The sequence below is a fragment of the Mustela erminea genome, chromosome 7, assembly GCF_009829155.1.
Source record: "Mustela erminea isolate mMusErm1 chromosome 7, mMusErm1.Pri, whole genome shotgun sequence".
In the NCBI taxonomy this organism is placed as follows: domain Eukaryota; kingdom Metazoa; phylum Chordata; class Mammalia; order Carnivora; family Mustelidae; genus Mustela; species Mustela erminea.
Genome location: NC_045620.1, coordinates 38,502,346 through 38,524,927, shown reverse-complemented (window position 1 = coordinate 38,524,927; position 22,582 = coordinate 38,502,346). Strand labels below are relative to the sequence as shown.

The 22,582-nt window shown below is 36.7% G+C and overlaps 1 protein-coding gene and 1 long non-coding RNA gene across 10 annotated transcripts in view; one reads left to right on the top strand and one right to left on the bottom strand.

Moving 5' to 3' along the window:
* Positions 1–22,582, top strand: part of TASP1 (taspase 1) — a 264,514-nt gene that overhangs the window by 121,036 nt on the left and 120,896 nt on the right. The window lies entirely within an intron of this gene.
* LOC116595272 lies at positions 587–21,963 on the bottom strand. The gene is made up of 3 exons (XR_004287598.1): positions 21,953–21,963; positions 19,942–19,951; positions 587–667 (listed from the first exon to the last, which is right to left on the bottom strand). It is a non-coding gene; the product is annotated as an uncharacterized LOC116595272 (long non-coding RNA).

Sequence of the window (22,582 nt, the reverse complement as noted above, 5' to 3'; positions counted from 1 at the left end):
CATGCTTACTTTTTGTTTCAATTCTGCAATATACTGTAATATTTTTTGAATACATGGTAAGTGACAACTCAGCTCAAAACTTGTAGTTCCAGCATGGCGCACAACTCCACTGAAGGGTCGACAACAGGATCAGCTTACTTCCTTCTAGAGGCAGTGGTCACTATGTCACAGCTGCAGCCTGGAAAGCAGCCATGGGAGGATGCCATCAATTATAATGTGTGGACTGATTTCAGAACATTTTGAACGTGGAAAAAAATATACTTTAGAATTGATGAACTTTAATAAAAACTTTTCTTATTCCCAGTTGTGTGTGTATGTGTGTGTGTGTGAAAATAACTATTTAGGCTTTCTTAAGCAGTGGCATAAGCTCTTGAGAAAAGGGGATCTGTGGGTATGTTTGTGTTTCCTGAGTGCTTGGCATAGGGCCTTGCATTTAGTGCTTACTAGACAAATTAAAATTAAGACAAATGATGATTATTATAATCATCAATGTTGCCAAGAGACTGGAACTTAATTATTACAATTACTAAAAAGAAAGGATAATTATGTAATGTGATAGAGGTGCTAGTTATTGCTACAGTGGCAATCATATTACAATATATGAATGTATCAAATTAACATGTTGTAAACCTTAAATTACATAGTGTTATATGTCAGATATTTTTCACTAAATGCATTTGTGAGTCTTCCCTCTTCTGGAAGGATGGATGTCATTTCAAAAAAGATTATTCATCATGGAATTTCTTTAAATAGTACTTTAAGATTTGATTCAATTTGCCAAAGTCAGAATCACACATAATTTTTCAGTAACATGTCAGATGCATAATGTCAGATGCATCTGTGGTCTTTCTCTGGCTATGGAAAGGAAGAACAGATTGAGGATTAGAAGATCAGAAGGAGGAAAAAAGAAGGAGATTAAGTTTATGCTCTGCTTAACCTTAGCATTGGTATATCTTTCCTTGTCTGTGCAGTATATTTTTTCCTTAAAGAGAAATAGTGAGTCCAGGGGTTAGATGGCAGCTGAGTGGAGTTAGGAGTCACAGGCTTCAATCCTCCTTCCTTAAAGTGTTTTAGCATGAAGAAAGCTCTGTTACTTCGTTTCTGGTATGTGACCCAGTGATTTCTGATTTTGTAGGTTCTTTGATTTTCTAGGGTTTGACTCTGGGTAGTTCTAGAACCCTGAGGGTGGTGACGATATGGCAATGTCTTGCCAGGAGAAGGTTCAAGGGCTGGGGTGATAAAAAATGCAAAAAATGAAACTGGGCTTTGCCTAAATATTTGTGAGTCAGTGATTCTGAGCTGGCACTCTTCCTTTCGGGCTGGGAATTCATGTTACCCTTTCTTGGTTCTTCAGCCTAACGCAGCAGTCCTTCCTCTGCCCTTTTGTGGGAGATTGTCTCTTAAGTCTGTGCTGCAAAACTCCTCCCCAGGGACCTTTGTCAGAGGTTTAAAGTAGCCTTCCTCACAAGAGTAGAGTTACATAATGCAGGAGCCAGTGGCTGACCATTGCTGAGACATCCACATGTACTATATGGTCATCATTCTCTGGGGGCCCAGAAGGGGTGGGGAGGCAGGTAGGAATCCATGCTTTTGCCTCCTCTTTAAGACTAGCTATGATTTCTCTTTAGTATTCTTTGTATGTTGTAAGCATTCTTTGTGGCTTAGCCTCCTGATTAATGTTCTGAATAAAACCCCTGTTTTACTCAGGACTCTGTGTTTAGGTCACGTTGGAGTTCAGCCTCTCTTCCCACTCTTACCTTTCAGCCTTTCAAGGTGAAACATCAAGGAGTTGTCTCTACCTAAATTTCAGTATTTTTTCTCAGTTCTCTCCTCTCCTCTATTTTTTACATCAGTCAGGCCTTCCCTCTACTACCACCACCTCACCAATCTGTTCTTGTCCAGATAAATAATCACCTCCAAAATCCAGTGGTCATCTTTTAATCCCATAAGCAGCACTTAACACAGTTATTTGAATGGCTTACTCCCCTTGGAAATACTGTACCAACAAGAGTTGGTGGTCTAACCTGTCAAATCATGTCATACTTCTTCTTTGAACTGTCCAGTCACTAACCTTCTTACTCAGAGGAAAAGCCAAAGTCCTTACGAAGGGCCTCTGAGGCCTTATATATGGTGTTGCCCACTTTCTTCTCAGACTTCAACTTTTGGTTTTCTTTCTTTGCTCATTCAGTTCTAGCTACATTGGCTGCTTTACTGTACTTTAAATATGCCATGCATACTACCCCCTTAGGACCTTTACACGAGTTCCTTCCTTTTCTGTTATCTCTCTGCCCTCAGTAGCTGAAGCTGCTGCTTCCCCCTTTATAAACTCTTTATTCAGATGTTTTTACCTTCTTACTGAGATCTTTCCTCACCACCCTATTTAAACATGTAAATTTTCTCAGCCAACATTCTCCTTCCATGTTGTATTTTTTTCTCATAGTGTATATCATTATCTAATTTTTAAAAAGATTTTATTTATTTATTTGACAGAGATTACACGAAGGCAGAGAGGCAGGCAGAGAGAGGGAGTAGCAGGCTCCCCACAGAGCAGAGAGCCCAATGTGGGGCTCGATCCCAGAACCCTGAGATCATGACCTGACCCGAAGGCAGAGGCTTAATCCATGGAGCCACTCAGGTGCCCCTATCATTATCTAATTTTATATGTCACCTATTTATTTTATTTTTATTTTCAACCCTGCTTTACTCCAAAACTCCATGAAGACTGGGATTTCCATCAGTTTTCTTCACGGGTATGTGGATGGTGCTTATCTGAAGCCCCCGATGATGTTTGTTGAATGAATTGAATATGAACAAATAAATACAATGGGGGTAGTGTCTTAGCTTGTGCTACTGTAACAAAATACCATAGACTGTGTGGTTTAAACAATAGGCATTTATTTCTCACAGCTCTAGAGGATGGGAAGTCCAAGATCATGGTGCCAGCAGATTCGCTTCCTGGTGAGGGAACTCTTTTTGGCTTGCAGACAACTGCCTTTTTGCTATACCCTCATATGGTAGAAGGAGGGAAAGAGGGAGAGAGGGAAAGAGAGAGAGAGAGAAGGAGAGAGGGCTCTTGTGCCATCCTCATGACTTCATCTAACCCTAATTACCTCTCCCCAAATACCATCACACAGAAGATAAGGGCTCCAACATATGAATTTGCTGGGGTTAGGGTGGGGCACAAAGCATTAGTCCATAACAGGTGAAGTGTGCTGGGTCAAGGGCTGAGAGGAGGGTAAGGGAAGTGTTGAGAGTGGTTATTCTGGTGAGAATGGAAGATGCTTAAGTAGGGGGTGAGTGCAAGGTGTGTGGAGTTTAATTTAGAGTCCCTAGATGGCCTTGACTTAGTATTTAAATTTTCTTTTGTATGAAGTGGGGATCTTTTTGATTAGGGACCCACTCATACATTTGGAAGATAAATCTTTCATCTCTGAGGTTGTTCTGGAATGATTAACAGTGATTTAGACAGTGGAAGGCAAAACTGGTCAATAAGTTAAATACATTGCTGTTCTACTGAGTTGGAATCCAGACTCTTCAGCCTGCTCTGCTTCCTTTATCTGCCTTATTAGGCAGTGCTACTGTTGCATAATTTGTTTCACTTAAGAAGAATCTTCAGGGGCTCAGGGTAATGAACAGATACTTAAGCTGAAATAATTTGGTTTGTAAGATGTAGGGTTGAGAATCATGCCATGAGAAATCTTTTTTTGTGAATTGTAACTTCTAGATGTGAGCATAGATAAAACCTTAACATTTGTAAACATCATCATCTTAAAAGCACTTGACTCCTTGGATTGTTTCATTGGCGGGGATGGGGGAAAGAAATATTGTTCCTTTAGAGATAACAGAGTATTTAAACTACCAGCACATTTCTAAGAACTAAAGTAATTATCTGGGATGGGAATTCTATTCTGAGACTGTTCCTTATTCTGATTACGTCATTTCATATCAGATGAACTATTAATATATTATTTCCTGCTTTTTACATAAGTCACTGATGGTTCAAAATAAAGTGGAATTCTCAATTATGCTAGGTCATTTCCCGGGAAACCAGTTTAGTATGACAGCTTTGATTATCATGAATCTTAGAGGTTTAAAGTGAGTGCATTTTTTCCTAATTGTGAAAACACATGCTTATTGAAAAAAATTTGGAAAATGAAACTGATAATTTTGCCATCCTGTTGTAAGCAGTATTAATACTTTTGGTAGATTTCTGGTAGATAAAACAAAAATGGCAAAACTGTTCAGCTTGTGTTATGGTTTGTTTATTTAATATTGTATAATAAACAATGTGTCATTAAATATTCTTTGAAACATAATTTTAAGGAATATGAATGATGTCTTTTCATGCATGCATGAGTGCAGGTATTTTGCTCTTATGTAAGATGACTTGTAATTGCTCTATTGTTATAAAACGGTACCTATTTTAGAGGCTCTTATCCTGTGCTATAGTCTGGGAATGGTGAAAGAGAAGTCATGATGTTCCGTGTCCTATAAGGGCATGGAATCTATGGCCATACTTGATTGTGTAGGAAAGTTTCCCATTGCCAGTATAGAAATATGGTGATATATTGGATATACTAAAGGCTTGCTAGTGCTGGATGGGGTTTTGCTGCATCCATTCACCTAAGGAGTGTGCACTGCAGTGCCCCCCAGAGGGTCACTGGCAGGCACCTTGGTGCACGTGATGCCTTGACTGTTCAGCTGCCATGAGTACATCCTTCTTCCCTCAAATCCCAACCAAACCAGTTGCCTTTAAGTTTAGCATATACTCACTGAAATGTTTCCAGCACCCTAGAAGAGCTCAGAACATCATGAAGAATAGTAAATCTTTCTTTGAACAAGATTATTTAGAGTTGGGTTATAGTGGATCATGTGAACTCCAAGATGTTCTTTTGATGTTCGTACTTTCTCAAATCTTTCTTCCTCCTTCCTTCCTTCCTTCTTTTCTTTCTTTCTTTCTTTCTTTCTTTCTTTCTCTCTCTCTTTCTTTCACTCTCTCTCTTTCCCTCCCTCCCTTCTTCCTTCCCTCCCTCCTTCCTTTCTCGCCAAATACTTATTTTGCATTGCTTTGTTGTTGTTTTGTGAAAGAACAGACTTCTAATTTTAAAACAGAAGGTGAAGAAATGGTAGAAACAGAAGCATAAGATCAAGTGATGGGTTAAAATGTCAGTGCTGTGATCCTTAATGTAATTCTCCCTTTGATTGTTTTCACTTGAAAGAATGCCTTTTCTTTCCTATTGTCGACTACTACCTGCTGTCAGTTCGAGAGGGTGTAAGTGGAGCAACTTGTCAAAGGCTTTCTAAGCTCCCTTCATATGGTTCACAGAAACAGAGCTGGATTTTCATTTCTTCTTTCATTCAACAGGAGTCTCTTTCATGTTTGAAAATTGAAAACGCGTGTTTTTCAGTGTGGAGCGAGGATGTGTGTGCCCTCTGGCACACCTGTTTCTAATTTCCTGACTTGAAAGCATAACCCATCAAAAGGAGCAGAAAAACAATTTCTTTCTGACACGCTGCTTCGTGCTCCTTACTGGACTGAAGGCCTTCGTGGCTTTGCCATCTTAGTTCCCTCTGTAGAAGGCTCTTGTTAGAGGCAGAGTTCACTCAATACAGGCAGTGCCTTTTATCGAACAGAGCCATTTTTGGTATTATTTTGTTGTGGTGGTGGTGGTTCTTTTCAGCTCAGGAAATTTACTTGAAATAAGATTTATTTAAAAAACACAGAAAGGTCTTTAAAAATCTCGAATATTAAACATAGCTGGGCAGTGTATGTTGGAACGATATGTGTAAGCTGATCAGCGAACCGATTGGCTAGGAATAGGGTTTGGTTGAGCATACGACTGTTTAAATTCCAGAGCGCTGTTTAACATAAATCAAATATTTCCAACGCATTATTCAGATTTGTGTGTACTTTAAAGTCTTGCCAGCTTGGATAACTGTGAGGCACAGTATGTTGACTTTGAGTTTTGTAAATTGATAATTTGTTGCTATGAAAGTTGTACATGGTATAACTCATCACTTTCTGAAGGTGCATAGTATGTCTGATGTTGGCAAGCTGTTATGAAAAAATGATGCCCAGGGAATTCAGGGCTTTAGCCTTCAGATGCTTGAAGTATGGGTCTTTGGTTCGTTGTAAGGTTTATCCTGGACATTTTCAGTGTAAGGTACTTGGTTCTTTAGACCTCAACCTTGGCTTAGACTTTCTATTTCTGAGAGTTGTTTGGGATAATAATCTTAATGTTGTATCTTCAGAAATAGTCTCTCAGGCTATTTTTAAAAAACACCTACTCTCTTCACACTTTAGCATGTATGAATCACCTGTTAAATGGCATAGTATGACCCAGTGGGTCTGGGAGGGCCTGATATTCTGCATTTTTCACAAGTTCCCAGCTGATGCCAGGGCTGCTAGTCCACAGATCATACTTGAAGTAGTAAGGCAACATTTCGAGGGGCAGGGTAGTGCTGTCTCCCAGCTGTGCCTTGCCTATAACTCTCATCCCATAAAATTTACCAGTCTCTTCCCATATTGTGTTTGGTGGATCAAAAGCTAAAGAGATCTGATGTATATCCTAGACCCTAGGTATCCCTGAGAATGTTAACAGTGGAACAAGTGAACTCACAGGTCAGGGTATCAGTGGATAAGGGGCCACTGAGATAGGATCAGTGTGCTGGCAGAAACGTTATTTATGTTTCCAGATTCTTCTGGGATGTGCCTAGCCCTAGCTGAGGTTCTTGTTGCAAACAGAGGTAACTGCTAACTCTAAAAGGTGCTCATAGGGGAGTCAGAAAGACATAATGCTGAATCAAATGTGTTCTATTTTTCCGTGGTGACTGGTTAATTTGGGCAAAAAGATTTACTGGCAAATCATATAGAAAAAGTAGAGATAATGTAAAATGTAGAAACAGCTTGCATTTTTATTAACTTGTTATTGAATACATGTCATGGTTCTCAATAGTGAATCACAGTATGATTGAGTCCAGTACAACACATTGTGACCAAAGGATACCTTATATTTTTATTTTCAGAATGTTTTGTTCATATCATGAAAAAGTATATTTATTTGTGTGTTGTATTTGTCTTTTGGCTTTGATAAAAAAGATTTTAATAACCACTGGCTTGATGAAAGGATGGAGAGACATGTTAAAAAAGCTGAGTTAGATATTAAAGAATTAGAAAGTTTATTAAAATTATACAGTGGTATTTTAGGTCTACATATACCCACATTGAATGTAAGAGCACGTTACATGCTGGAGGCAGTTTGGGGTGCAGGATATCGTGGGTTTGGGAATCAGACTTGGGTTTGAATTGTAATGGAGGGAGCAGGTTAGAAGGGTATGTCCACCAGTGCCCGGATCAGAACATCTTTTTATGGAAGAGAGACAAACAGGATATGCTAATTATCATTAAGATTATCACTTTGTAATATTGCATCATCTGTTAGTTGGGACTCAGTGTTGTATGTATTATCATGCTAAGGAGTTCTGTTTACTCCCTTTCTTTCTCTCTCTTCTAGCTTTACATGACAATGTTTTCCTGGTTCTTTATAATACCTTGGTAAATTGTGTGTTGTCATCTGTCATATTAGTCTTTATTTGCTAATGTTGGTGATGGAATGATAATCTGCTTGAATTCTGCTATGATGTGATGGTGTGTTCTCAGAAATATGAGAGTATTTGCCCAGTGTAGCTGAGATATGTAGTAAAATTCATGTCAGAGGACAATAAATATTTAAAATTTACTGAGCATTTGTTTCATTTGAGTCCTTCATTATCCTTAAAATTTAGATTTGCCTCCTTTACCTGTTAAGCTTTCATACTTATGCCAAAGTAAATTTAGTAGAATATAGAAGTATAATCTTCTCAGTTGAAATATTTTTCTTGTGTTTGTCATATACATCTTCACTTTTCCAATTTGTCTTACCTCCTTTGACTTTGCTTCACATCTTAGCAGCAGTTCCTTTTTGCAGCTTTTCACATCAGAATTATTTGTATCTGGGCACAGCCTTGGGTTTGTGGTATAGTTCTGGGCTTTCCTCACACGCAACTTTTGCATATTAAATCCTGCTCATGTCTTCAAGTTCATGAATATTAGCAACTCACTGTGCAAATTGCACAGGTAAGTTTTATTATGATCCACAAAATAAACTCTTGCTATAAAGTCCTACTGTCATCATTTACTTCATTTCTTTATAGCTGTCATTGCAACATAAACAAGTTAGCACAATTTCTTGAGAAAGGAGTACATGTTTCTCTTTCTGCTTCTGTTTAGAATCACTTCCCAGAAATCTGGTTCATCTTTTAGGATTGAGCTCAAATGTGTTTCTTCTCTTTTCTGCAGCCTCCCTCCTTCTCTCTCTTTCTTCTTCCTTCACTCATTCCTGCGGATTTATTCCCTCCATGGTCACTGGGGCCATGAGATAGCATTCATGTGACTTATATGGTTGTTCTTCATTACAAAATGAGGTGGCTCTATGATATCATTGATATTCAATAAATTATCTGTTGAATTGAATTCAGTAACCCTTTGCCTATTTGAAGCACTGTCATATAGTCTGATTGCCAAAATGACTTAGTTGTTGCACATTAGTAAACCACAGCCAGTGCTCCTGCCTATTCAAGAGCTTTATGTGTTCATGGTAGAGGCTCTGTTCTTTTGAAGAGAAGGGTGGTTTAATTTTAGTTTAGTCTTGATAAAATCTTTTACAGTTTTCCTGCCTTTCCATTACTGAAGTAATTAGTGTGCTTTGGGCTATAAGTGGCAAAAAAATCACAATTTGAACTTGTTTCAGCAGGAAGAAATGATATGATTTCACATACGAGGAAGTTCAGAGGTAGGAGGACTCCAGGGTTGGTTGGTTCAGGAGCTCCCCTGATGATACCAAGGACCTCGTTCTCCTCCGCTATTGTCATTGTTGACTTCTTCCTTAGGCTGATGGCAGAAGGGCTACTGCCTTGCCAGGAAAACTGATCACACAAAAATCTCTAGAAGGAAAGAAAACACATCTTTTCTTGATAGTTCTTTTCCAGGAATGAGGAACAGTTCCTTCAGAAGCTTCCTAGCAGACCTCTCCTCACATTCTGGTGATTGGCTAATGTTGGGTCACATGCCCATTTCTGAACTAATCACTGACAAAGGGAAATTACCCATAAACCTATCATGGGCACAGAATATGCCTATAGGGCATGTTTGTGACTGTGGGTTGGGGGGAGTAGAAAGCAGAGTAAAATCAGAATTCTGTTAGGAGAAGGAAATAGGTATATAGGTAACCACCAGTATCCTACTAAACTAGGCACTTGCCATCATTTTGTGATGAGTAGTAAGGATGGTAATAATAGATATCATTTGTTGAACAATTGCTGTGGGCAGGTGCTATGCTAAATACTTTTTACCTAGTGATTCTCATTTTCAAATGAGAAATCAAGTTCAGAAAGATCAAACAGTACCTGAGTACCTAGAAAATCTAAAGACTCTTCCCTTAATGACTAGAGAAATATGAAAAAGAAGAGGGACTGAGTTGGAATTTATTAAGCTATTATTCTACTTAAAATGTTATAGGTTAGGTATTTAAGGAGTTAAAAAATATATAGTTGTCATTTATATCTGTCCTTACCAAAGCCTTGCCTTTTGCCATTATTTTTGGCTAACACAGAGCTGGCTGTGGAAAATGGATGTTTTTGTTTTGAAAAATCAAATGCAGTAGATTAAAAAAAACACACCACCACAAAGTTTGTTTATATCTTCATTTCACTCAAATTGAATAGATGAAATGGGATCTGGCCTTTTTCTTATTGTTTATGTTCTGCTTTGCTTCTTGGTTCTGGGGCAGAATTCCTGGTTCTTTTTGAATTTGTTTTCCTCTCAAGTATCATTTGCAAGATTATTGTGTAAATTAATAAAGAGAAAGTATTTCTGTTCAGTGAGCATTGTAATTGTCCTAATATGACATAATACAAAGCTATTTTATTAACATTATAAAATACCTTTTAAACATGTGTTCCCTTAACCTCAGTCTATTTTTTTTTTAAGTCTAGAGGGTGATTTACATAAGTAACCACTTTAATATTTAAAATGAAGGTTCATTTAAGGGTCTCACTCCTTTTCATCTCCTAATATAAGGGCAAAGTTAGATGCTTGATCTGTATTTCATTTATGTGTTATAAAAGGGCCTTTGTAAATAAAGTACATGGAATAAAAATGACTAAAGTTGTTTTTGTTCAGTGAAACTGTTATATAAATGGCATTATTGTATGTGTGCAAGTGTGTGTGCACACCTGTACATGCCCACATGGACAGGGATTACACAGGTGACTGAGGAGTGATGTTATATCCACTGATGGATAGCTTCTGACTTTTGTTTTAGCCATTATACTAAAACACATTAGGTGATTAATTAGGTGAAGTTACTCAGTCTAAATCAGCCATCTGTAACTATTGGTTATCTATTGCTGTTTAATGAATCACCCCCAATCTTTGTGGTTTAGAAGAACAGCCCTTTTCTTATTTCTTATGGTTGTGTGTGTTGGCTAGTTCTTAAATGAACAGGTCTTTTGCCAGTACGCTTGGGGATTCTCACATGGCTGCATTCAGGTTGTGGCTTAACTAAATGTCCATGACAGCTTTCTTACATGGCTGGTGTGTTGGTGGGGACAACCAGAAGGTTGGACTCAGCTGGTGTGCTGGAATGCCCTTTTTAAATTTTTTTTAAATGTTCAGTTAGCCACTCTGTAGTACATTATTAGTTTTTGATGCAGTGTTCAATGACTCATAAGTTATGTGTAACATCCATGGCTCATCACAACACGTGCCATGCTAGAATGCTTTGGACTTGCTTTCTTCTCATGTAGTATCAGGGCTTCTCCCTCTCTAATGTGGCCTCTCCAGCAAGGTAGCTGGACTTCTTACATGGTAGCTCAGGACTCTCAAAGCGTAAAAGTAAAAGTTGTCAATCTTCTTTAGGGCTTAGAGCTGGGACTAGCATCTGCTTGTTAAAGTGAATCACAGGGCCAATCCAGATTCAGTGTAGAAGAGGAGCACATAAGGTCATGAATACTGGGCAGCTTGTTCATTGGAGGCTGTCTTTAGAGATTAGCTAACATAGTAACTGTTTCTTTTTTCCTTTTGGAATATCCATGTTCCCTTTGAGAATCTAAAAACTATGGATTCTCTCTCTAGAAACATGCACATGAACACAGTTATCTGCATAAATGTACACACAATTCTAGTAGAATTTCATGGGATTCATAGTCATGGATTGCTCAGCTTAAGTACCTCTGGTCTAACTCATAAAGTAGGAATTTACTAACTCCTAGGTTAGTGATTTAAATAGTAATTTTATTGTTATAAAATAGCTGAATGGAATTCTATGCTGTAAAATTATTCTATAAAAATTCTATTTAATAAAATTGTTTCAGTTTCTTAGAATGACCATTGAGTTATTTCCTGGTTTTTTGTTTTTGTTTTGTTTTGTTTTGCTGTTCAAATAACATTGATTTTCTTGTACATGATGTTTGTATACTTGTCTGTTTCCTTAACACAAATTCCTGGAAATATACCTTATGACATACCAAAATATACCAAAAGGAGTGGACACCTTTAAGGATTTTTAAGATACTGACTATCTTGTTTCTTATTAAAAACTAAGTGTTTTAAACTTGTGTTACTGAATATGTAAGTTATAAAACATAAAAATAAAATATCTTACTCTTTTATCATCAGCTTAAAGTGAACATTAGTAATTGTATTATATCTATTCCTATCCTTTCCCAAACCTCTGCCTCTCCTCCCACTGTCCTGAATTGTGTATCATTCACTTGCCTTGAAAACAAAAGTTTAATATATATGCATCCTAAACAATTTATTACTTGTTTTGTTTTATGTTTTTTTTTTATTGAGCTATAGAAGCATGATATATATGGTATATAGTTCTCTGTGACTTGTTTTTTTAGGTAAATATTATGTTTCTATAGTATTTGTCCAGAAATTTGCTTTATAACTCTAGTGCATTTATCTTAACATTTGTGTAATTCTCCATTGTGTTAACATAGCCCGGAATTCTATTATTTCTTCTGTATTTATTGGCTATCATTATTCTGAAAAGAAAAGCTTTTCTCATCATATACTTGGGTACCCAGAGTATGGTTTATACAGGAAAGGCAGAAAAGATGCTCAGGTCTTTTTATTTATACATCAATTTTCAAAATAATGAAATGATGCTCAGGTAATTTCCTAATATGCTCAATTAGGTCTTTTTTTTTTTTTTAAAGATTTGATTTATTTATTTGAGAGAGAGAGACAGAGATAGCGAGAGTGAGAAGCAGGCTCCCACTGAGCAGGGAGCCTGATTTGGGGCTTGATCCCAGGACCCTGGGATCATGACTTGAGCTGAAGGCAGACGCTTAAGCGACTGAGCCACCTGGGTACCCCAATTAAGTCTTTATTTTATTGAGTTTGCTTTTTAAATTTACATTTATTTATTTGTTCATATGTGAAATTATCAATTTGTAGATTTTCTATATGTTTAATGTGTTTCAGCCCATTGCATTCATTATTTTCCCTCCTGTATTTAGAAGCTCTGACATTTGAAAGAATTCTAAATACAGATCTGTACTTAGAAGTTATTAGTTATGTGCATTAGTTTAGGATTGTTATGTCTTCTGAATAAATCTGGATAAATTTTATCATTATAAAATATTTTCTTTTATCTCTAGATAATCCTCTTTGTTTCAGTTACTTAGTTTAACATTGACACAGTCACACCAGCTTTCTTAATGTTTGTCTGGGATATCATTTTCCACCATTTTACTTTCAACCTGTTTTGCTTTTTATATGAAATTATGTTTTTTTTAAACAAATGGGACCCCTCTCCTTTTAAAATTATTCCAGATTGATAATCTAAGCCTTTTACATAAAGAGTTTAGTCCATTTACATTTAATGTAATTACTGATATGATTAGGCAAAATCGTACCATCTAGTTTTTCATTATCTGTTCTTTCTTTTCTTTGTTCTTTCTGTTCTTTTCTTATTTTCCTTTGGATTGAACATTTTTTAGTAGTTCATTTTTTCCTTGTCTATTAATATTTGGTTCTATTTCAACTTTTTTTTTTTTTTGTGGTTGCTCTGGAGTTTACAATATGTATCATTGATTTACCATAGTCTACTTTAAAATATTTTACTTCACAAACAATGTAAGATTCTTTTAACAGGATAAATTCATTATTTCTTCTCTATCCTTTGAATTCTTGGCCTATATTTTAATGCTCATATTATGAACCTCACAATGTATATTATTATTTTTACTTTATTTTGTTTATTTTTGAAATTATTTTTACTTTAAGTGGTCCATTATCTTTAAGAATTAAAATATAATGTATTATTTGTTTCAGAAGTACAGATCTGTGATTCATCAGTCTTACACAATACCCAGTACTCATCACAACACATATTCTCCCCAATTTTCATCACCCAACCACCCCATCCCCCTACCCACCTCCCCTTCCAGCAACCCTTAGTTTGTTCCCTAAAATTAAGAGCCTCTTATGGTTTGTCTCCCTCTCTGGTTTCATCTTGTTTCATCTTTTTCTCTCTTCCCCTATGATCATCTGCCTTGCTTGTTAAATTCCGTATATGAGTGAGATCACATGATAATTGTCTTTTTCTGAGTGACTTTTTTTGCTTAGCATAATACACTCTAGTTCCATCCACGTCATTGCAAATGGCAAGATTTCAAATTTTTTGATGTGAATATTCCATTGTTTATATATTCCACATCATCTTTATCCGGTCATCTGTCAATGGACATCTGGGCTCTTTCCATAGTTTGACTGTGGACATTGCTGCTATAAACATTGAGGTGCAGGTGTCCCTTTGGATCACTGCATTTGTATCTTTGGGGTAAATACCCAGCAGTGCAATTGCTTGGTTGTAGGGTATTTTACAGCTTTTTGAGGAACCTCCATACTGTTTTCCAGAGTGGATGTACCAACTTGCGTTCCCATCAGTGGTGTAGGAGGTTTCCCCTTTCTCTTCATCCTTATCAACACCAGTCATTTCCTGACATGTTAATCTTGGCCATTCTTACTGGTGTGAGATGGTATCTGGTTGTGGTTTTGATTTGTATTTCCCTGATGTGGAGTGATGTTGAGCACTTTTTCATGTTTCTGTTGGCCATTTGTATGTCTTTTTTGCAGAGAGGCCTGTTCATGTCTTCTGCCTCTTCCTTCCTTTGTTTCTTTCTTTCAACATATAATGAATTATTTGTGTTCAGGGGTACAGGTCTGTGAATCATCAGTCTTACACAATTTGCAGCACAAATTGCACCACAATTATGGACACTAGCACATACCCTCCCTAGTGTCCATAACCCAGGCACCCTATCCCTCCTCCTCCACCCCCCAGCAACCCTCAGTTTGTTTCTTGAGATTAAGAGTCTCTTGTGGTTTGTCTCCCTCCCTGGTCCCATCTTGTTTCATCCCCACCCCCTTCTTCCCATGATCCCCGCCCTGCCTCTCAAATTCCTCATATCAGAGAGATCATATGATAACTGTCTTTCTCTGATTGACTTATTTCGCTTAGTATAATAATCTTTAGTCCATCCTACTTGCTGCAAATGGCAAGATTTCTGGGTTTTTTGATGGCTGCATAGTATTCCTGTGTGTGTGTGTGTGTGTGTGTGTGTGTGTGTGTACACAAGTACACGACACATACACGACATCTTTATCCATTCATCTGTTGATGGACATCTAGGTTCTTTCCATAGTTTGGCGATTGTGGACATTACTGCTATAAATATTGGGGTGTACGTGCCCCTTTGGATCACTACATTTGTATCTTTAGGGTAAATACCCAGTGGTGCAATTGCTGGGTCATAGGGTAGCTCTATTTTCAACTTTTTGAGGAACCTCCATACTGCTTTCCAGAGTGGCTGCACCAGCTTGCATTCCCACCAACAGTGTAGGAGGGTTCCCCTTTTTCCTCATCCTCGCCAGCATCTGTCATTTCCTGACTTGTTAATTTTAGCCATTCTGACTGGTATGAGGTGGTATCTCACTGTGGTTTTGATTTGTATTTCCTTGATGCTGAGTGATGTTGAGAACTTTTTCATGTGTCTGTTGGCCATTTCTTTCTTCTGCCCATTTCTTGATTGGATTATTTGTTTTTTTGGGTGGTCTGTTATCTTTTAAAGAAATTTGCAAACAAATATATGCATGCACACATACTTAATAGCTTTTTAAAATTAAAAACAATTTTTATCCATCTAGCTCCTCTTTTTGATGTTCTTGCTCTTTATTCCTAATACCAAGCTTCCTGTATTCTTTTTAACCCAAAGAATGCTTTTAGTATTTTTATAGTTCAGCTTTGCTTGTGATGAGTCTATCATCTTTATCTAACTGAAATGTCTTTATTTTCCCTTTATTTTTGAAGGTTATTTTCTCAGCACAGAGAATTCTATGTTGTCTGTGTTGTTTTTTTTTTTTTCTTTCTTTCTTCAGTTGTTTTGCTGTTGTCTTTTTCAGTTTCATTGTTTCTGGTGGGAAGTTGTCCCCTTGTGTGAAATATTTTTTTTTCTGTTTTTAATATTTTACCTTTGGATTTCAGCAGTTTGACTATATGACCCAATGTGTGATATTGTTCGTATTTATCTTTCTTAGGTTTTGCTGAGCTTCCCAGGTTATTGAGTTAATTTCACTTGTCAGGGTTGGAAAATTCTCAGCCATTGTATCTTCAGACATTTCTTCTGCTTTGTCCTGTCTTCTACTTCTGGGATTGCCATTGTGTGCCTTTGGTATTCTCCTACAGATCTGGGGTGCTTTGTTCCATTTTTAGTCATTCTTTTCCTCTTTGTGTTTCAGTATGGGTAGTTTCTCATGACTATTATTAAGTTCACTGATTTTTTTTTTTCTTTAGCTGTCTCTTATTTACTCTATGTCTGTTGAATGCATTTTTCATTTTTTTATAGTATATTTTTTATTTTATTATTTTATTTTATTTGGTTCATATTTGAATTTTTTCTTTGCTGAGATTTCCCATATTTTTTTGAAAAGTTCCCTCTTTTCTATTAAGTAGTTACATAAAATAATTATCCTAATTATTTTAAGGTTCTCATGTGATAATTCCAACATTGGAGTCATTAGTAGCCTGTTTCTGTTGGCTGTTCCTTCTCTAATGTATAAGACACATTTCTTGTTTTTTCATATGTTCATAATCATAGATTATATGGTAAACATTATGTTTGGAACACAGATGAGATTGAAGAAAATATTTGCTACTAAAAAGGAGCACATTTCATACATCTAATACAGAGGATTGAGTCAATCTTGTTTGTAATTGACATTAAGTAATTTAGAACCATCATTCTTTTTGCTGGTAAAATTGTTCCATCTTTTGTCCATAAAAGCCCCTTTAAGTTTGATTCACTTCTGGGGTGCCTGGGTGGCTCAGTGGGTTAAGCTGCTGCCTTTGGCTCAGGTCATGATCTCAGGGTCCTCTGCTCAGCAGGGAGCCTGCTTCCCTCTCTCTCTTTGCCTGCCTCTCCATCTACTTGTGATTTCTCTCTGTCAAATAAATAAATAAAATCTTAGAAAAAAATATATTTAAGTTTGATTCACTTCTCTTTGACATAGCTATCTTTGATAGTTTTCTTGCTTTTAGGGAGAACAAGACCTCTCTTACTCCTCTTGGACACGGCCTTAGTCAGGCCCAGAACCAGCAATTCTCCAAGGATCCTTATTTCTTATTGGAAATAGTATGAGTCTAACATGATAATCTAATTTTGGTATTTTCACTGCAATTTCCATGTTAGCCACTAGGTAATGATAGTGTCACTATTGCCTTTGTCACATGGAGTTCATGATCCCAGCAGAAGATATTTTTTTATTGGCAATCGAAGTGAAAGTTTAGTTTCCTGATTTATAATCATATGCTTATAGATTTTGAAATAAAGCCATAGCTGTGTGGATTCTTAATTTGGGATTTGTGGACCCTATGGAATCTATACATGGTTTTTCATGGAAAATTCTCTGAATTTCCTGAGAGTGTTTAATTTTAGGCAAAGATAACTCTTACGCCTTAGGAAGCACAGTCTTAGACAACTTTTGAATAAAATTGTAGTAAGTATCATGGTTAAAATAAAAGTTTAAGCAAGTAATACAAATGAATGTATTTTCTTCTTTTTTTTTTTTTTTAAGATTTTATTTATTCATTTGACAGAGAGAGATCACAAGTAGGCAGAGAGAGAGAGAGAGGGAAGCAGGCTCCCTACTGAGCCGAAAGCCTGATGTGGGACTTGATCCCAGGACCCTGAGATTATGACCTGAGCTGAAGGCAGCGGCTTAACCCACTGAGCCACCCAGGCACCCTGTATTTTCTTCTTTAGCTAGCATTATTTCTTAATAATGATGTCAAATGAAAACCTAGAGAGATGCTAAATTTTATATTGTCTATTGGCCTTTTACTAGATGTTTTATTTGAGGTGGCTTACCTATTTTGCTTTTCCCTTCTTTTATCTGCTTATATGGTTTTTCTGCTAGTTGGTGGTAAGATAGCTTTTGGACCCTTTTCTTTCTTTTTTTTTTTTTTAACTGTTATTCCTTAAATTCTACTCTAATCTAGACAAATGAATATGATTACCATTTTCCTCTCTCACCTTCAGAACTTTTGTGTCTTTCTCCAATGTCAGAACTACCTTGACATTGTTGACTAGTGAAAGGGATAAGCAGTGACTAGTGAAGAGATTTAGAACTTTTTCCCTGTCATACTCTGTGAGGCCTCTAAAACTGAATGTTGTTTTTAAGCTCTGAATACAACTTTAAAAATGATGAAATGATTTATATTGCCTCTCCTTTGTACAGAGAAATTTATTGAGAAATGACATCAACTCAGACTTCCTTTTTCAGTTTTTAAAGAGGCTGTGGCCATTCAAATCACCCCCATAAATTACTTCTAAGTTTTGTCATTAAGAAATTATTAATTAGGGGCGCCTGGGTGGCTCAGTGGTTTGGGCTGCTGCCTTCGGCTCGGGTCATGATCTCAGGGTCCTGGGATCGAGCCCCGCATCGGGCTCTCTGCTCCGCAGGAAGCCTGCTTCCCTCTTTCTCTCTCTCTCTCTCTGCCTGCCTCTCTGCCTGCTTGTGATCTCTGTCTGTCAAATAAATAAATAAAATCTTTAAAAAAAAAAAAAAGAAATTATTAATTAAATATTTAGTATATATGGCCAGCTTAGTAGTTACAGGTTAAATTTATGGTATAGTATAACTGTCTTGCTTATGTTCTGCTTGAAGGCTTTGTAAATATATATCATCAATATGTGTACTGAACTATTTTACATTGCACCTATGTTATTGTAGATGTTTATAACTGCATCTTGGCTTTTTTTACTCATAAAATGCACACTATGGCCTTGTTGCAAAATGAAATCTCCAATGTTGATATTATTATTGTTATTTTTAAAGATTTTATTTATTTATTTGACACAGAAAGAGAGAGAGAGAGAGAGAGAGAATGAGCAAGAAAGCACAGATGGGGGAGTGAGAGAGGGAGAAAGGAGCCCAACCCATTCCCAGGACCCTAGGATCATGACCTGAGCTAAAGGCAAACGCTTAACTGACTGAGCCACCCAAGCATCCCTCCGACTTTAATATTATTCCTTTGGGACTTGATTAGTGATTGTTTCAAAGATGTTGTGGTTTAAACTGGGAGCTGTTTGTAGTCCTAAGTGTTGGTATCAAGTTTTGTTGTGCTCTTTTTCTGTAGGTAATTGTTACTTTGATCTTTACTTAGCTTTTTGAGGCTTTTGAGGTTTTCTCTATCTCCTTTTTTTGCATGATGGTATTAGCATGATTTCTTTATTGGTGGACCACCATGGAACAAGCATGTTACTTAGAGTTATAAGAATTGGATCTTAGACTCTTTGTTTTTCCAATTTACTTTTTTCTTATTTGCCCAGTGGGGGTTCCAATACCTTCCTTACAAGTTAATTGTAAAGCTTTAATAAAGTGATGTTTGTGAAAGACCCAGATACATAGTAATAATCAATTAATGGTGAGTCTCTGAGTCATGACCTTTTATTTTTCCCCTTAAAAAAGAAAGTTCTCTATAGGTGAATTTAATCTAAACATGTTACTTTATTAATTAACAGCATTTTATAAGGTGTTTCCCATAAGTTGTCTGCTCATTGCAAGCCTCTCAACTAAATTCTAATTGGAATGTTATTGAAGTTTTAAAAGTACTTACAGCTATAAAATTTTTTCTTATGAGGAATTTAAGACCATTTAAGCTAAGCCATTTATTTTTTCCAGTGAGGAAGCTGAGGCATGGAGATCTTCAGTGAGGCATTTCAGGTTCTACACCTGGAGGTGGTTCTCCTCATCTGGGGTTTTCTCTCTAATGGAACAGGACTCTGGGTAGAAGATGTATAAGAGCATCAACTTAACATTACGAACAGTGATGCTTCTTTTGTGTCTACTGCCCTAATGAAGTTTCAAATGTAGATAAGTCTAATGCTTATGCATATAGTATGTTTCCCAGACAAATGCAACAGCAGTGATAGGATTTTAGGGGTTCCATCATAGCTAAGAACATCACTTGTAGTGAGGTAGTTTTTCTCTGATTTTTTTCCCCCTGCTTGGCACCATTTGTCCCAGGTGCTCTAATCAGAGTGTTGTAATTTAGATAACTAAATTTAGAATATTTAAGTCAGAGAACAAGATACTATTTTATTATCTTTACACACACTCAGAATGAATATGGGGTGCATTCCCACATTGAGACGTGAATTTGACAAGGAGAAACAAGGGAAAGAAGGGGTGGCTCCAGCTCTGGGAGAGGGTGCCCCTGTGCTGTTAACCACAGACTCTTTTTTATATGGCAGATTGGATAAAGGCCTTTCACTACTCATTTTTGTTGGAGCTTTTTCTTTGTTTTTAAAATTTGTGTAAGTATTGACATTCATAGAACTGCAACTCTTCTCATTTATGTAGCTACCTCTTACTCAGACAGGTGAATCTTTTGTGGTTTGGTTATACCTTCTCAATAAAATTGACAATAGTGATAATAAGTCATAATTATCAGGCATTTAATGTATGTAGCATATTCCTGGCAGTGTGCTGTAAATGAGAGTTTTCCTATGTTTAATTATAACTGTTCTAATATATTTTTCTGTACTTCAAGTAATTTTGAAATGCTAAAGAATATATTAATCACATCCTAGTTTGTAAAAGATGAGATCTCTAGAAACTAATTTATAAAATTGGTTTCTCTTATGGTTGTTTATTATTGATCAAAAATTTTGGAAAAGCTTGAGTTGCTTCTGATCAATTACTATAAATATCTTAAGTGTGCTGACGGGTTATGTGTTAGAGAGAACTGAATATTGAGGAAACACTAAATATGTATTGGTGAATGTAACCTTTAGACTTGACTGGATTAGACATCTTCACTACTTATTTCATCTCTTTATAAAGCTCCTTATGTTTTCTTCTTGCATATAATAGGTTCCAGGTTTGATAACCGTGGGGACACTGTGAAGACTGAAATCATGTGTGTTCTATCACTTTTAAGGCAGTCCTCTCTTTAATTTCACAAGACAGGCTTGAAAACCAGAAGTAACCTAACTCCAAAATTGGCAGTAAATCCTCCGACAGGGAAAAGGTGACGTACTATGTAATAAATTCCTTTGTTGAAAAAGAGATGTTGCAATACTGGAAACTGAAGTACCAAATGTTTCCTTTTAAATTTGGAAAGGCCTTTCCTCATTACTTATCTGTCCCTGTGGACTTCTAACAGGGGATGTGTTGAAAGATTTTTCAGATGCCCACTAGCCACAGTGAGAGTGAATGGCAGCATTTATAAGACGACATAAATACTTCACAATCATCGGTAATCCTTGGAGATGTGTGGTGTGCCAGTGGTACTGAATGTGAGCTTTTGTTGCCGCTGATCCTGTACTCATGTATGCAGGCTGCCTGGGAATGTGGGTTATGTCTCTTCTGTAATTGCAACTTCATTTTCCCCCTCTGGGGGCTCTTTGTATTAGAACTGAGGTTAGAGTTGTTTAGAAGAAATAAAGTCTCCCCAAAAAGAGCAATATCTGTGAGATTAAGAGTTATACTTTAAAATCCTAATCTCACTTTAAGGTCCTGTGGAGGAATTATAATCTTCTACCATTTGAACACTATATTAAAACTCTACCTTTGAAAACTGCATAAAAAATTGGATACATAATGTTCTTTTAATTATTGTACTGTCACTATTAAATTGAGACAAAGATAAAAAAGGATTAAAAATTGTCTTGAAATGATGACGATATATCTTAAATGTCAGCCAAGAGTTGATAAAGTTTTATTTCCCTGTCTTTATTGTAAACACTTCAGTTTGTTACTTAACTTTTGGAACTAAAACATGATTTGACAACAGGATTTTTGGGGGCTATTACGTATGCTTTTTTTTTTTTTAAAGAGAGGAAGAGGGATGAGGGCTTCCAGAGGAAGAGAGAGAATCTCAAGCAGGCTCCATGCCCAGTGCAGAGCCTGATGTGGGACTTGATCTCACAGCCCCTGAGATCATGACCTGGGCCAAAATGAAGAGTTAGACACTTAACAGACTGAGCCTCCTAGGCACTCCTATGTTTGCATATTTTTAATTTTCTTAGTTTAAAGGCTGCCATTTATCACTAGAGCTGAAGTGAAAATACTAAATGTGTGATGAAGGTTAGATGAATAAAACACATGTAGCACTCATTAGTTCAGTCTCCCTTACCAACTCATGAACTCAGGTATAGGGAAGTAAGTGGGACCAAATCCTGTTATGGGAGATTCTGTGTTGCTCTTTACTATCTTGCTATAAGAGAAAGTATTGTGATACAGGAGTGTAATATTAAAGTCAGGCAATAAACCTGTTGGGGGGAAAATGGCATTTATTATAGAAATTAGGGAAAATAATAAGAATAAATAACAAACAAAAATCATGCATAGCCCATAATTTCTGGATAATGGTAATTAAAATGTTTTCTGCTAGACTAAAAGAGACTTTTTCATATTATTATTTTTTTTGTTTTGATAATGAAATGTTTACTCAGGTCATCATTTTGCCTCTGTGTGAAGGCTCAGCTTGCTTTGAGGCAGTAGCCTTCAGAATAGCAAATCAAAGGCTAAACTCCTTTTTAACTATATTCTAGGCTCTCAGGATGATGGTCAGGCTAGCTGAGGATCACCTTGTCATAATAGAAGAAAAATACAGAGACTGGATTGAGGAGGACAAGAAAATGATAGAAAATGGTTTTCCTTTAAGAAGGTTATTACCCTCATTGTAGTATTTATTAACTGCTTACTAAGGGTCCAACCCTACACTCAGTGTTTTATATGCATTGTTTCATGTTGTCCTCACAGTAGCTCCATGAAGTAGCTGCTACTTGGATTTCTCATTTTACTGCTGAAGAAACTAAAGCTTAAATGAAGAGTTCCAGAGTCACTCAGCTGGATTTAAACATGAATCTGGCTGTAACATAAAATTCATAGAAAAAGGCACCTAGGTGGCTCAGCTGATTGAGCATCTGACTCGGGCTCAGGATCCTGATCTCAGGGTGGTGA